Source organism: Mandrillus leucophaeus, unplaced genomic scaffold (genome assembly GCF_000951045.1).
Source record: "Mandrillus leucophaeus isolate KB7577 unplaced genomic scaffold, Mleu.le_1.0 Scaffold1066, whole genome shotgun sequence".
NCBI classification, from domain to species: domain Eukaryota; kingdom Metazoa; phylum Chordata; class Mammalia; order Primates; family Cercopithecidae; genus Mandrillus; species Mandrillus leucophaeus.
In genome coordinates this window covers 647,997-664,681 of record NW_012098832.1, presented here as the reverse complement: position 1 = coordinate 664,681, position 16,685 = coordinate 647,997, and the positions used below count along the sequence as shown (strand labels likewise).

The following is a 16,685-nucleotide window of genomic DNA, read 5'->3' as shown; positions in this document are numbered from 1 at the left end:
GCTTCCTGGCTTAGAAAATGAAATCCACTTTCCAAGCTGTCTATTTATACAGCTCCAGGAAAAGCCATCCATTAGAACAGAGCTGGAGATATAAGAAAGATTCAGATCCGTATCAATCCATTCAGGGTTTTTAATCTTTATTCAAACATTCATTGAGCATATTCCAGGTACCAGATACTTGCACAGTTCTTGAAATACAATGAAGATAAAAAAAATTGAACTCAAAGAGCTTACGGTCTAGCGGCCTAAAGCATAAACTTTGTTCTTTCTGAGCTTATGAACACAGCCCTCAGATCTCTCCAGAGCTGCCCTGTGAGCCTCGCTTTCTAAGTGATACTTTGTCTGGCTTCCAGAGGCTATATAAAAATAAAGCCTTTCAATAAGTGGGAGAAGCTTGCTCTGGGGAAGGATTTTATGCATTCCATCCTATTGTTACTCTCTCTCTAGAACAAGAAACAAAGGGGAGGTGTTACGAAGCATGTGGACACTCAAACAGGAAACATTATAGAGAAAACTCAGCAAGGCAGATAGGGGAAGAAGGGCTTTGCTTAATTTTTCTCTCAAAGCAAGGGTATCCCACTTTCAGAGCCAGTTTTCTCTTTCAATATAACACTCAGGAGTATGTAATCTTAGATGAATTCATGTTCCTCCTTTCCTCTATCTTTTATTGGCATTAAATAATTAATAAATTTTGGGGTAACAAAAACTGTAATAGCAATTTTTAGGAATCTTCCTCCTATACTTGCACACTTGGCTCTCAACTTCTGGAACTGCCTTCTACATAACACACTACGTATTTGTTACTTAAATGTTCTCATTTCTTCAAACAAAACATACAGGTAAAGAAGTTTGGTGACCAGAGCAAAGAACCTCTTTACAAAAGGGCCAAACACCACACTATCTTGAAATGAAAACACCCAAATCTTTTCCTAACTTTTCCTGAAGTTAACAGTCTTTTGAGCCCAACTTTCTGGGGAGTGATTGAGGACTGAAGGAATTGGGGTTGGCAAGAAAAATGTCTCTCCCTCTGAAGCTTCTGGCTGCATACTCTGAAAAGACAGGGCATTTGAAGAAAGAGCATAATCAGCCTGTCAGAAACATTTTGATTTCACTTAAATACCAGGCAATCTGACAACAACTTTTCCCACAACTAAGAAGAATCTCCTAACATGAGAGGCACTTGAAGACGTGTTAAAATTTTTATAGCTATTAACACATTCCTAAGAAAAATACTGCTGGAGGCACAAGAAAGCCAAGGATAACAATCTTCTCTTTTCCAATGAAAACGTTTAGTCTGTTTGATTAAAGGAAGATAAATGAAAGGGCAAGGGCAAACTCACCTCACATTCTGTGCTACAGTTTGGTTTCCCTTGAGACCAAATTGTCTCGCTTAGGAAAAATGTAGTCTGTCTTCAAGTCCCTGTATTCCTGGAGCAAGGAATCAGATGAGGAATCACTTAGCATTCAGCACATCTCAACTGGCTCTGAAGGCCCTGAATTCTCTGGCAACCTTGACCAGGGATAAGCAGAAAGGAGAAGGCAGGGCATAGCCATCAATTTTTGTTTCCTCCTTCTCCTTATCTCCCTATTCTAAGAGATTCAAAGAGAGGTGCAGATAGCCCTCCAATAAGAACAAAACCCTCTGGACCAGGGGACCTGGGCTCTCGTCCTAGCTCTGCAATAACTGTGACCTTGAAAAGCTCTTTGTTGTCGCTAAGCTTCATTTTTCTCTTCCATTACATTAGGGCGTTGGTCTAAAATAGTATTTTCACACTGTGAGTTGGGGCCATTCGTAGGACATAAAGTCAGTTTAGTCAGTTGCAACAGGCAATGTTTGGAAAGGAAAGAGGATAAGATAAGGGATAAGGTAGGGAATAGGTTGGGATGGGATGGGATGGGATGGGATGTGACGAAACATAGGACAAGATAGGTTAGGACAGGACAGGATAGAAAATACCACACTGTTTCATTTTTTTTTTTTTTAATTGGTGTTCACAGAAGCCAGCATTCATTGATGTTTTTACAACTTCCCCAGGTCCACCAAGCTTCTTGATCTCACTTCTTCTAGAAGAAAACCCAGCCAAAGTGGCACAAGCTATAGACAGTGCCACCCAGGCACAGCTCCATAGTCCATTGTATAGGATGTTGGCAGTTGTCCTGCCCTTTAAGTGCACTGTGAGGTTATTGTCCACCTCAGTTCATCAGGAGAGACCTAGTGTGGGTGTAGGGGTGCCTGATGAGAAAGGGGTGCTGGTTCTTCCTTACATCATATCCCCTGCCTGTCCCAGCCGGGCTCTGACTCAGCCAGCAGACTGGAGTCCTCTTCTGCATGGTATATTCTTTCCTGAGACTTTTCTTTCAATTAGGGGTGTGTGTGTGTGTGTGTATGTGTGTCTTTCTGTTTTTGTGTGTGCATGTGTGTGTCTTAAAATATAGTTCTATGTATTGTGTCTAGAAAAATGTTTGATAAACACTGGATTAAATGATCTCTCAGATTTCCTCTAGCTCTTGTCATGTGGAATTTGGTAAACTATACAGACACCATTCTGATCAGCCTACACTCTGGGTGGGTCCATTGCATAACTCATACACTACACTAATGAATATAAAACTATTTTTATGTGACTTGAGGCCATTGAAATTTTGTGTATGTTTATGTTCATGTATTAATGTGCAAGTGTGTTTGTGTTTTTATCTCACCTAATACAGGACCTAGCCACATTGCCAGCACTGAAGTACAATGTGACTGACTACAGCAAAACAAAAATGCAGTAGAGATCAATGGCCTTCAACCCCGAAGAAATTAGTTTCTAGAGAAGTTTGGGGCTATACTTCAGTGCCTAGGGCTATGTTTGCTTGATGTACAGAAGGAATAAGTGAGGGGACATACATGTATTGCTGTACTCTAGTATCCATAAAGAATGCTCCTTTGGGAATATGCCAGTGTGAAAGTAGTTGTTTATAGAACTGAGTTACATGGTCTTGTGACTTGAAAACACTTGAAACAAGAGTATAACTGCTACATAATCATTTCAAAATTCCTGTTTACTCACTGTTTTATTCCTTGGGCATAGCACTGTGCCCAGGACACAGTAGACATAATAAGATATCTGTTGGAGTCTTATGTGACTTTGCTAACCTGGGAGGAATCTTCTATTTCATTAGATTGGACCTTGGTTCTTTCTAATTAATTAAGGTCAGGAAGGACTATGATATCCACCCCATTAGCCAGAATCTAGTCACATAGCACCAACCTAACATAAGGAGGTTCATATCAATGAAATAAACATGGGTATTTAGTGAGTACTAATATTCTCTGTTAATATGATCACTCCCTCCCTTCTTGAAACACTTTATTAACTTAGCTTTCAGAAAACAGTACTCTCTTGGTTTTCCTTTGATCTCACTGGCATGTCCTTCTAGGTATCCTTTCTGAGTCCTTTCCTTTCACTTCTGTTCCTTTGCTCAATATGAAGCTCAGTGACTTCATGTTGGTAGCTTGAAATCATTCACAGTGGGAGTATTTACACCATGGAAATTGGCAAATGCCACGAATTAGGGCTTTGTCTTCAGAGAGCCAATTGTTATACATTTACCGGCTCACTACTGGCTCTATTTCTATTTTTAATCGTTCTGTTTGAAATTGTATTATGCATATTTAACTTAACAAAGTCTAAAAATTAAAAATGTCTTGAACCCCTTGTGAATGATACAGACCTTTAAAGTAACTGGTTTTCCTCCACTGAAATTATAAACTTGTCCAATATTTTAGCTCTGTGTATTTTATAGCACCATAAAATATATGGTGTCATTTTACTTTACACAATATTTACGTTTCTGTTTATCATTTACATTCTCACTATTTTTGTGTCTAGACCATCCTTCTGAGATCAGTCTCTTTTTTCTTAAAATGTAGTCTTCATGAGTTCCTGTAGAGTGGATTCTTTGGTAGTAAATTCCCTTGAATTTTTGTAAGTTCTCTTGCATCTGTAAAAGACTGTATTTTGCCCTCATTCTTCAAAGATGTTTTTGTGTTTTGTTTTTTGTGGGAGGAGGAGAAGAGGAGTACAGGTTGACAGTTATCTATCAGCATTTTAAAAACATTATTCCACAGTCTTCTGGCTTCCATTGTTCACTGTGGAGAACACTGCTGTCATTATAATTGTTGTTCCTGGGCAGGTGATCTACCCTTTCCCTCGGGTTACTTTCTGTATTTTCTCCTTGTCTTAATATTCTGAAAATGTATTATGATGTTTTTAAGATGGATTTCTTTTTCTTTATCCTGCTGGAGCTGTGTTGTTCTCTTTGAAAGTGTGTTGTCATAATTTTTATTAGTTTTGGAAAATTAATACTTGCTACTTTGTTATATATTGCCTCTCCTCCATTCTCTCAAATCTTTTTTTTCAAATTCTTATTGAACATATGTAAGACCTTCTATTTTTACCTTCTATATCTTTCAACGTTGATACCACATTTCATTTCATCATCTCTGCAACATTCTAGATAGATTTTTCAGATTATTTTTTCAGCTCATTTACTTTCCTTAATTTTGTTTAATCTGTTATTTTTACCCATCCATTAAGTTTTTTTGAATTACAACACTTACAATTGTTTATTTCTAGAAGTCCAGCTTTTTAAAATTACCATATTTGCTTGTCTTTTGCTGTTTGTTCATCTTTCAGTTGCATCCTTTATTTTGTTAAATGTTTCAAACTTAGCAGTTCATAGAGGTTCAAATCTATTGTTTATTCTTTCCATTGACTGTCGTTCACATGGCCTACTTTCTAGTGTATTTAGTAATTTCTGTATATGAACTCATGTTTTGATATTTTTCTGTGAAAGTCCTACAGCCTTAACTTGGGGAAGCATTCCTCCAGCGAAAGTTTTCTTCTGTCCCTGCTGGTGATCAGTGGGCACTTATAACCCAGATCTACTTCAGTCTTCCAGAAGAGTTTAACCAAAGACCCGGTTCAACTTCCTCTCACTAATATTTCCAGTGCTTAGTATCTCCATAACAATGTCGCTGTAGTAACACAGCCTCAAAGTTATCAGAATTCATCCCTCCAGCCTACCTGCAGGATCTGGTACACCCCCTACTGCTCTGACATCCAGCTACTCCAGCTCTCCTATTGTTCTGGCCCCATTCTCTCACCTCTGCAGCCTTGATCGCAGCCACCCATGCTCAGCCCAACCCCACTTGAGGCTATTGGCTGCCCTGAACCAAACATAGGGGTGGTCAGGCCACGTGCTTCAGGGCAGGCAAACAAAGTACAACACAAGGAAAAATGCATTGAATTGGACAAAGAGCAACTCCCTCTGCCTAAAATATTCTCCATCCCCACTCCTCTACCTGGAAAGCACTCAGCTGTCCTTTAAAATTTAACTTAAACATCATTTCTAGGAGGCCTCTGATAACCATGTCCTACTTATGCCCCTACTTACCCCAGTTGGATTTAAGACTGACTCCCTCCTTGCTCCTAAGTAACTTCTTCTTTTTATTTAATTATTTCTAATTCTTGGAAATAGTAAAAAAATGCCTAAATACTAATAACAAATTTTTGATACTCCTCTCATGTGCAACAAAACTACCAACATTATATTAAAAAGCAATAATCGAGAATGTTTATTTCTGATCAATTTGTTATTTCACTGAATATCCACTCAATTTTTTTTATGTTAACAAGACTTTTTTCAGGTTTATTGAGATATAATTGACAAATAGAAATTGTATATATTTAAGTTGCATAACTTGATGTTGTTATACATATATATATATGCATTGTGAAATGGTAAATGATGACAAGAATCAAACTAGTTTGTTTTATTTTCAACAAAATTGTTTTTAAACCAATTATCACTTATTCCTTTGTGAGATCACAAGATCCTACATGTGTTTTCATATAGCCCCGCCAAACTTTTATTTCTGTACTTGTATCCTAGACTACTAAACTGTCGATTTCTTGGAGGTAGTAACCACTTACCTTTATCCCTAGCAGACAGTAGATTGCCTCATATTTATTATTCACTTAATATGATTAAAGTAATGGATGAAGAGAAATCAGAATAATATTGATACCTTTCAGTCTAAGTAAAGTATGCTAGCTTCTGCCTTTGTAAGCAAGTAGGCATATGTTTTGTACATAACTGTTTATGTTTTTTTAAAATTGGGTGCATCTGTTAATACTGGATAATTGTTTGTGTAAAAAGCTCTTTGGTCTGTTGCAAAAATCATGATCATGAAATCTAGAACCATGATTGCATAGCTCACAGTTTTTATAAAAGAGAACACTCAAGGAAAAAAATGTTGGTTTCTACTTCATTCTGTTTGCCCTCTCTGGAATCACTTTCCACCTAATTATTTATTACATAAATATGTAGAATTGTCCACACACTGGGACTTGGTGAGATGAATCTAAGGATGACTTGTTAAACTCCTAAAAGAGATCAAAATGAATTCCGAAACTGAAGATTTATCAGATATCACTTGTTTTGCCAGATCTTCCTTAATTCTTTTATCACTCAGTGTTCTTAAACAGATGCTTTTTTTGAGGGAAGAGAGAGCAGAGGCTGTAATTTTCCCACAATTTACTTCAATAAATATTTACTGAATTGAATATCAGTCTTTATTCATGCTGATTCTGTTGATCTACTTCATGAAACAACTTACATGTTCTATTAAAAGCAATTAAAAGTTGAACATAACAAATAGGGCCCTACAAATATTGGCTGTCACATCCAAAAGTGATAGATTTAGATTGCTGATTCTACAAAGATCCTATATTTGATGTTAACATCTTAGCAAGCATGGCCAATGACGACGTTTAGTGTATTTCTTTAAAAGGTTTGTAATCCTTTCTAGATTGAAATGCCCAAATCATTGAGCAAAAGAGACTAAATTTCATTATCATTGATCCTATTAGAAAAATAAGTAAGTTGGTCCAATAAATTTTGAAATCAAGACTAGAGCAACCTTAGATCGTGTGCTAATGTTAGCAAAAATAACAGAATGTGCAGATTCAAATCCATGTGGGATGCAGTAGCCAAAGGTTTTTGAATTCATTAGTTTTCCATTTTGATGGTATATAGTAGGAAGCAGACTAGCAGGTAAAGTAGTGAGACAGATCTGCTGAGATCTCATGGGCATGTCTTCTTTCCTGGGGATTCCCAAATAGAGTCAGCAAGAAAGGATGAGGGGTGCTAAGGGAGCTACCTGTCAGATTGTTCTGTGCATTTTTATTCTATAATATTCCTGCTGGACCCCAAGAAAATATGACCATGGGACATGCAAGAAAGATTGCTAACAATGTGTCTTATCTTCACTTTCCTTGTTTAATAATTATCTTTAGGATATAAACAATCCTAGACAGTATTTTAAGTGCACTCCATATTTTAAAGGCCCAAATAAAAATTGAGTGCAAATGAATAACCCTTTTATAATGAAGACACAATGATTTTAAATACAATAGTTTCCATACTATTTACTGTATACTTGATATAATGGCAACTTTGCCCCCTAACTCTGCCAAATAGCCTAGAGAACTTCATTGTCAATTTTTATGTCTAATGCCACCCAAACTTTTTAATAGAAATCCCACTGGTCAGTGTGTATACTTCAAGTGGTGATTCTGTGCTATGTAAGCTATGTAAGTGCTGATTATGTGCCAGGCACCATTATAAGTGATTTACATTTACGAGATGATTTAACCTTACAAAATCTCTATGAAGTAGGTACTATTATTATCCTCTTTTTACAGATAAGGAAACTGAGGCTTAGAGAAGTTATGAAACTGCCCAAGGTTTCACAGCTGAAATGTATAAGGTCCTGGACTTGCAAATTTGGCACAAAGTTCTTCTAATAAGGAGGCCATAAAATAACCAAATGATTTTTTATGTGCCTATAGAACCAAAAGAACTATTTCAGAATGTCAGCTGAAACGCATGATATTTCAGATAGGTAAGAAAGTCAAAGCTCAGGAGAATCAAAGTTCTGTGGACTATCAACTTTCCTCAATTTTCCTTCTCTTCTAGGGACTTCTTTACTCCTAGAATAGAAAAGCTTGGAGAATCCATAGGAAGTTAAAGACAAAGTCAATATCTCCTGTTAAAAGTCAGGGTGAAATCACATATCTTATGTATTGTCAATTCTTCCCACAGAGGTATTTTAGAATAAGTCCTGTCTGATTGCATGGTGAATAGCACCTTGTTTACCCCAATGGGAAATGAGTTGGAGCATCCAACCCTCACATCCTCAGTTTAGATTATTTCTCTTCATAAAGTCATGAGACATGTGCTATGGTTTGAGTCTGCCCAGCAGCTGTTTATATGTTGGGCTTGTCCGTTTGTTGCTAACCTCCTCTTGTTAACTTTTTTTTTTTTTTTTTGGCATAAGTAGTAATTTTGTTGTTCATAGTGCAATAGCAGTTGACATAATTGCAGATATGCTTCAAGATTTTCAGGATGAATTGTTCTATTTCCATTCAATTGGACAACAGCTTCCACATTCTGGATAAAGATCTGCCTCACAATAGTTTTGTGTGAAAGGAAAGAGAAAAGATTCAGGATAGAGATAGGAAGATTTTCAGTGTATTCAAATACCATTGAGGTATGGTGTGTATGTAAATATATATGTGTGTGTATATATGTATGTATACATACATGTACTAAATTTGCATTTAACTAAATACAATCACTGTAATTTCTATCATTATATTGTCTTGTCCCCTTCTTTCCTCAACTAGTATAAAATACTTGATATCCATGAGGTTGATTGGAAAGGGAAGGCTATGGTTGACAACACATATTCATTCACCTTCATAAGTTGGGGACTTACTCTATTGAATAATCAATTTTGGAAAATAATAGTACAAAAATCAGCACATAGGCAACAAGTGTGAAAAATGCCTAGTAATAGCCTGTGCTGCAGAATTTCTGTCTTGGCCAAAATTTATAATCAAAATGAAGAAGCCATAAAATAAGAAATATTTTTGGATCTCAAACATAGATCATGAGGGAGAAAGGAAGAGCAAGCAGTCTTTAGACAAGACAAAAAGTAATGAAAAAGTATCTCTAGTTCAACAGTATTTGGGGGAGTTAAGCTTGGGAAACATTTCTGATGGACTAGCATTTGGGACGCCAAGCAATCAGCAAGGCGTAATCTGGGAAGGCCGTTTCATCCTTCATTCCATTGGAGGCAAAATCGTGTTGATGTATAAATGTACCTTCTGGTTTCCAATTGTTCTCACTCAGCAATGAGGCATGAAGCCTGAGAAACCACAGATATTTGGATCTAAGAAGGTATTTTATTTCCCCTCTCCAGAGTGGAAAATACACAAGGGCACTTTATCTCAGTCCTGTGAGTTCTCATAAACCTATAACCCTCTTCCCCTGAGCTTCATGCTCTTTAACTTGATCTGTACATAATTCTATTACCTAAAGTGCCCCTGGTATACACATCCTAGACCAGGTGGAAGATGGGGTCTCTTTCTTCCTCACACATTTCACACCTTGCCCTTCTAGCCTTTCGGTGCCAGAAACAGATTATCTTAAAGTGAAGCAGCAGCATAGTTGGACTTCAGCCTCCATATGCTTTAATTTTCTTATTGAAAAGGAGAAAAATGGTTCTTCCCTTGCCACACACAGACACACACACACACACACACTCACACACACCCTTTTTTCCCCCAAATCTCCACATCATCTGAATTCCTTAATTCCCAAGACTGAATCAATCCCAATATCTTCTATCAGGGAAAAAAGCGAGACAGAGCAATGAATTCAGGGCTTCCCGGAGTGGTTTTTACTTTCCCAAATCCTTAGAGACTTCGCTCTACAATTTTTTTCTCAGCTGTACTTGGAAGCTATAACAGATCCAGAGGCCATTTTAGAACCTCATTTATATTGTCCTGACACTTAGGAATCCAGTTTCTGTTATAGGGATGTCATCAAAGTTGGTGGGCTCAAAATATGACCTACTTTTTAAAACCCATCTGTTAGGAGCCTATAGATTTTCTTGGTTTGTTTCTGACTATCTACAGAAAGGGCAACAGCAACATTCTCACTTTCCAAGCCTACCTCCCAAATAGCAATAAACTAAACACCATGAAGGAGCTGAATGCCTTTCAAATATGCAGCAGGCACAAAGCAAACAAATAAACAAATAAACAACAGTGATATTCCTTAATCTGGAGAAAAAATGATGAGAGCAGGAAGCACTGTTCAGGTTAATTTATGTGCATCTAGGCTATTTTAATTTAAAAACTTACTCTGGACCAAACAGAACCAGTTAGCTTGCCACACCTTTGCCACTGTGGGGTCACGATGTTACAATTCTCTATAACAATGAGTCTCCTAATACCACACATCTAACAAAGAGGGATTTAGGAATTGCAAGTTGAAGCTGATGAATTATTTAACATAAATCACTATTACCCATGGATTGGTGAGTTGATCTTCAATGTACCCTTTCCATTGATTTTACCCTAGCTAGATGGCTAAACATACATACACACGCACGCACGCACTCAATGAAATCTCTAAATTTCCCCCAAAGTCTATCATTCCTGGATTAGAATAAAGCCACAAATAGGGATGGTGGAAAAAGAGAGAGAAAGAAGGGAGGGAGGAAGAAGGAGGGAGGGGAATGGTCAGGAACAGGGAAAGTGGAAAAGAAGAATAGGACATTCATATATACTGGCTATTCAGCTAAATTGTTTATCTACCTAAAATACACATTGCACATTTTTTATCATTTCATTTTACATCATGGTGACCCTGACCAAATTTTGGTTACTAAGTTACTGACTCAGAAGTACATCGTAATATGATTGAGGATCCTATTTTAGAGTCTTTTAATTAAAGCCCAGCCTCCTCATGTCCATGCCTCCTATCTCCAGTTCTGTAAAGAATCTTCTTTATCTATTACTGACCCTGCACTTCACTCTACTCTTGCCAGTTTTATGCTCAAAACCTGTCAGTGGCTCTGCCTGGTCCACTGGAAAAGTTCTGAGTTCATAGCCTCATATACAAGGCCTTCTGCCTTCTGACTCAAAGCTTCAATTTTAAACTTATATTTACTATGCCTTGATTTGAATGCTCACAAAAATAGCTCTCCCACTTCTAGAATTATATCTATAATTTAAATGAGAAGAATAAAACAAGAGAGGACTAAGAAGTAAAATGTAGACTCTGTAGTAGGAAAGCAAACATTTTTCAACAAATCCCTAAAACACACCAATTTATATCTTATTGGCCTGAAGTGTTCATATAGTTACAAATAGCTGCAAGGAAGTCTGGGAACAAATAATTCCCCAGAGAAAACTGAGGTTCTGATAGTAAGGAACAAAGGAAGAATGGTTATTGGGTAAACAATCTGCAATGTGTATCCAAAAGCCCAAAGCCAGTAGTGGAAGGAGGTTACAAGATATTTTGGTAACAGAAATTATACAAATACATATGCTGTGCAGGGCTAAGCTCTACATAGTAGCCTATGAATTTAGACAGGTTTTTGTTATAACAAATCAACTCTAGGCAGATGGGATATAAAATATCCCAAATTATTACATCCATATATAAATATTTTTATAATTCCTTTGCTCTCATTTCTGAGTTCTGAGACCAAGTCATGAGTTGCTAACAAACAGAATGTGGCACAAAACATCAGTTATTATAACACTGACAACTCAACTATTCTTTTGAATTAAAAGATCTTAGTCCTGGGATAATAATAAATATGAAAATTATCCAATATTTTAGCAACCAGCTTGAGCACAGGCACATTAAGGTGGCTGATATTTTTGTGCTGAATCGAGCAAAAATTACATAAATATTTACACAACCTTATAGCCAGAAGGGAATGGATCATGATTAAAATAAATCAGTCTCTTGGCCAGATGTGGTGGCTCAGGCCTGTAATCTCAACATTTTGGGAGGCCGAGGAGATCAGATCACCTGAGGTCAGGAGTTCGAGACCAGCCTGGCCAATATGGTGAAGCCCCATCTCTACTAAAAAAAAATAATAATAATACAAAATTTACCAGGGCATGATGGGGGGTTCATGTAATCCCAGCTACTAGGGAGGCTGAGGCAGGAGAATTGCTTGAACCTGGAAGGTGGAGGTTGCAGTGACCCGATATTGTGTCACCACACTCCAGCCTAGGTGATAGTGTGAGACTCTGTCTCCAAAAAAAAAAAAATTTCTCTACATGAGAATTTGCACTAAAATTGAAAATAAATGAAAGTATGAAAGTATGATGTGTATACTTGCACTGTATAGACATGCAAGTATGTCAGTTACTTTAAGATAGGTGAAGTCTAGAAGTGAGGATGGGCAGGAGTAATTATCTTTGTGATCTAGCCTGTAAGCCTGTAGTGAGTCACATTCTTTATGTCTAAGAACTGTGACTGGTACATAATGCTGAACTGTTGGCTGGAAAATAAAATGAAGTTTTATCATAACCACATTGAACTATGGTGGAAGTATTCCTTAAAGGAACCAAGGAGGAGTCACTTCCGGGCTTTGCACCAATAGAGAAACTTGCTATCCTTCTTCCACTATGTTACCACTGTCTGCTGATTTCAGCTGGTCTTCTCACTTTTTGATACTCTTATTTTTGGCTTCCACACTATCTTTGCTTTTAAAATGTAAGCTCCCAGAGGTCTGTGTTCTTTGCTTTAATTTTAACAAGCTTCTAAGTCAGCAACAAAGTGTTCTATGCCCAAATCTGAAAAAGCCCAGGCACAGTCCAAGAACTCAGCCTTCCAAGGTATACTTTGCAACTGACTTGCTGTGTTGGCACCAGGCAATTCATCTCCCTCCTTCCATTCATTCATTGCTGAATAGTAATAATAGTCATCCTTACTTACAGCAGTGTTTCCTTTGTCATTAAATATTTACTAAGCATCCACTGCATGACACAAACTTGGAGCTACACAGGCTAAACCAGCCAGATGCTGTCCTTGGCTTCAGAGAGCTTTTATGATACAAAAGACAGGCGGAGGCTGGGCACATAAGTACAGGTTAAGAGTATGCAAACTTGTGTGTATATGCATGTGTGTGTGTGCCAAAGAACAAAGGATTGAATCACAGCCATTTGCTATTTTTTTTTTACTACATGTGTTAGCCTTAATTTTAGGTTATCTTTGGCCATGTGTAAACGGAAATATATTTGAACTTCAAAAGCATTGAACTTCACACTAGAGAGTAACCAGATTCTGCCTCTTTTTCTGTTTTCACAAAGGGCATTCACTAGCATGTACCTAAAGGTACTGACATAGCAGGTACACAGTATGACCCCACAGAAGAATAATGAGCAATCAAACATTCACAGCAACGATGAGACTGTGGCTAATGAGATCACACCATGCAATGAGATAGGCTGGTGTTACTTAAGTGCATAATACCACTACAACATTATTCTTTATGGTAGAGATCAACATAGACTGAATTGAAATGGTTATTTCTGCTACGAAAATACTATCTCTGGACAGAAGACGGCATTTAGAGAAATGGGAACCAAGAGGGTATAGAATGGAAATTATGCTGTGTTAATATGTCTCCAGCTATGAAGCCCCAGCCATTCCCATTAACCTTGTGTCAATTTGTATTATTAAGAGAAGTCAATTATGTGAGGTACAATAGAATTGTTTTTAAGCCAGCAATAGTTGGAGGTTGTCATCTGGGACCTAGCTGTGTTTCCCTTGTTTGCTTTTTCTGAAAGATGAAAATCTGCCATTTTAGCCTCAATGCCTCATAATATGTATGTTAAACTCACCACTGCCTCATTATTTATTAATGTCAATTTATTATACTTCAGTAGAGGATGGAGGCCGAAGCCACAACAGTGACAGATGTTCCAGAAGATCAGCTTATATAATGAGAAGTTGGGCCAAATCTGTTGAAAGCAGTGTTTTTTGAAAAAACACACTGACTTCAAAGAAATGAGTTGTGGCATCTGTAACATCTACAGGAGCAGCGCCAATGGAGGCTAGCGGGTCTGCAGAGGAGCAGCTCAAGTCATGCGATTATTGGAACTTGCAGCGAAATGACTGGAACAACATCTGGGCTGCAGCAAGCTGGCCAGGACATTTTAAAAGAGCTCCTGTGGTGCCTCCAACTTTGATTTTACAGAGCTGCGGGGAAAGAAACAGGCCGTGTTCAAGAGCCCATGTGTTTTGCCTCACATGTTTTGTCCTCGGTCACTGTGAAGGGCCTCACTCAGCTGGGGACCCTGAGGCACACTCTTGGGCAGTCATTCTCTGTCTACTCTGCTAGCTCTGTAGGTTTGCACTAGGGTCTGGACAGGCAATCCCTGCAAAGGGTATAAAATAAGAAATACCTTGCACTAATTCTTGAAATTTACGCTTATTCTTTCTCAGCAAGAAATTCTCAAAGGATGCATTTGTGCAAGATCAGTTAGTTGGGTTTGGATAATATGCCAGTTGGAAACTAAATAGGATGTGTATGTGTGTGTACATCTGTGTGTGTGCGTGTGTGTGTGTGTGTGTGTGGTGAGGGGGTGAGGAAATTATGTTCTACAACTGAGAATGAAGAATATCCATTCCCAGTACCCCAGTATGATTCTCAGTATCATAGTATCACAGTGTTTAAAAACACCTTTTCCCTGTCCTCTCTAGAATATTCAAATATTTAACAAATATTATTGTGAAACTACCGTGTGTATGACATATAGTAGAGAGGATCCTGGACAGAGAGCACCTGGGACTGAATCCCAGCCTTGTAGCTCACCAGTTTCATGAACTTCTACTACTGAGATGCTTTGCAAAACATTTATAAGGTGCTTTGGAAACTCTGAAGTTCCATAACATAGCGCAGGAGGTGGGACAGCAGAGTGATGAAAAGCATGGTCCCTGGAGTCAGAATCCTTGGGTGCAAATCTTGACTTTGACACTTTTTGGCTGAGTGACTTTGGTCACATTATTTAATCTGTCTTTATTACTCAGTGTCCACGTCTATAAGATGGGGTGATAATAATAGCATATATTACAGAGGCTTGTTTTTAGGAGCAAATGTGTTAATATATAAGATATTTTAAAAATTTTACTTGGCACATACAAACCATTATTAAGTATTTGATCCTTTAAAACTCTCTCTCTCTCTCCTGCCCCCATCCCTTCCCCCAAAGCCCATAGTGGTACATGTGTCAGAGCCCTTAGTGGAGGCCTTAGTCAACTCAAACCTCAGATCAGATGTAGGAAGGGATATGGGAAAAGAAATGATCGAAACCAATAAGGAGAATGAGAAAACTCTCAGTTCTTTCTCTTTTCTCATTTCTAGTCACAGATGCTCAATGGCATTTGCAAATGCCTACCCAAATATGCCAACAGCAAAACGAATTTAAAAATAACTTAAATATGATTATAATCTTCATAAGATACTGCATTTAATGCAATCTCCAAAAGTGACACTCATCCTGGTAGGACATTTTAGGTTCAAGTGCTTCAAGAGCTAACAGAATCATCCCAATGTGGAGGCCCTATAAATGATCACTTTGGGAAAAGCATTTTTTTTTTTCCTTTTATAAACTCAATAACAGCAGAAACAGATCATAGTGTCTAGAAGCCACAGTGATAATCTTGCTTATCCAACCATTTTCACTTCAGGATGAAAGACGGTGTTGGGGCCTAGCAGATTTTTCTTGAAGTTTATGATGAGTCAACTACACAGACAAGAAGTCCAGCCTCCTCTTTGATATCTCCCTTTTTCCCTTATCTAAGCCAACTCAGTGTTACTTTTTATTGGATTTCCATTACCTCAATGTTCTTCATGGAGCCTCAGTTCCTGTAACTGTTACAGCTGATGGTAGTTTAGTACTTTGAACATAATTAATTAAATCACTGCATCACGCAGGCCAGACATATTTCCATCAAAAGTTGCTATCTTGTCTTCCAGCTTAGAAACCTTGGCATAGTGCCTTCTCGGAAAGCCTGGATTACATCTAAAACCATGTGGCAGAGGGAGAAACCAGAGACAGGCCATCCTGAGAAGACTCAGGCTGGGATGAAAGCTCTGCTCTCCAGGGACAAAGTGGCAGGGGACCAGTCATGCTCAGAGATACTCCACTGGCCTGTGAACATTATTCTGAGCAATTTCACTTGCTTCCACACCACCTGCCCCCAAACACTTCTATTATAGTGGCAAATAAATCTGATACCCAACTTCAACCGCACTTTCTTTCCAAAATATATGTAACACTAATATGCCTGGTATATTTACTGCTTATTATTAACCAATAATCATTTCCATGGAGTATGAAATAAATTTCTCTTTTCTCCAATAATCCCCTAAAGGTTGTCTTTATATGAGAACATTTCCTAAGTCACAACCGTTAACCATCTATAAAGAAAGACTTGTTTTTTCCTTTGACTGATGAAGTACTATATGACTGCTACAATGGATAGAAGGAAAGAAGTAAAGGATAGTAGCACTTACTAAACACCTATTATATATCAGTCCTATTCTGTGACTTCAAAGATCTTACATTCATATTGTTAATCTAAGGCTAACAAGCTCATAGTAGTGGCTACCACTTTTAAAGCACTTTCCAATGATCCTGCATTCCATCTCTATGTACTTCTCTTTTCAGTCCTTACTTTTTAAAGAAAAGATACCCTTTCACTTCCAAGTTCCACACAGGTACCAGATATCCCAATGCTCCTACTTCTCATTT

At 37.8% G+C, this 16,685-nt stretch overlaps 1 long non-coding RNA gene across 1 annotated transcript; it reads left to right on the top strand.

Moving 5' to 3' along the window:
• Window positions 1–2,223: 2,223 nt before the first annotated feature.
• LOC105543170 lies at window positions 2,224–16,173 on the top strand. Its single transcript, XR_001006586.1, has 3 exons — window positions 2,224–2,332; window positions 7,755–7,954; window positions 15,908–16,173. It is a non-coding gene; the product is annotated as an uncharacterized LOC105543170 (long non-coding RNA).
• Window positions 16,174–16,685: the final 512 nt, after the last annotated feature.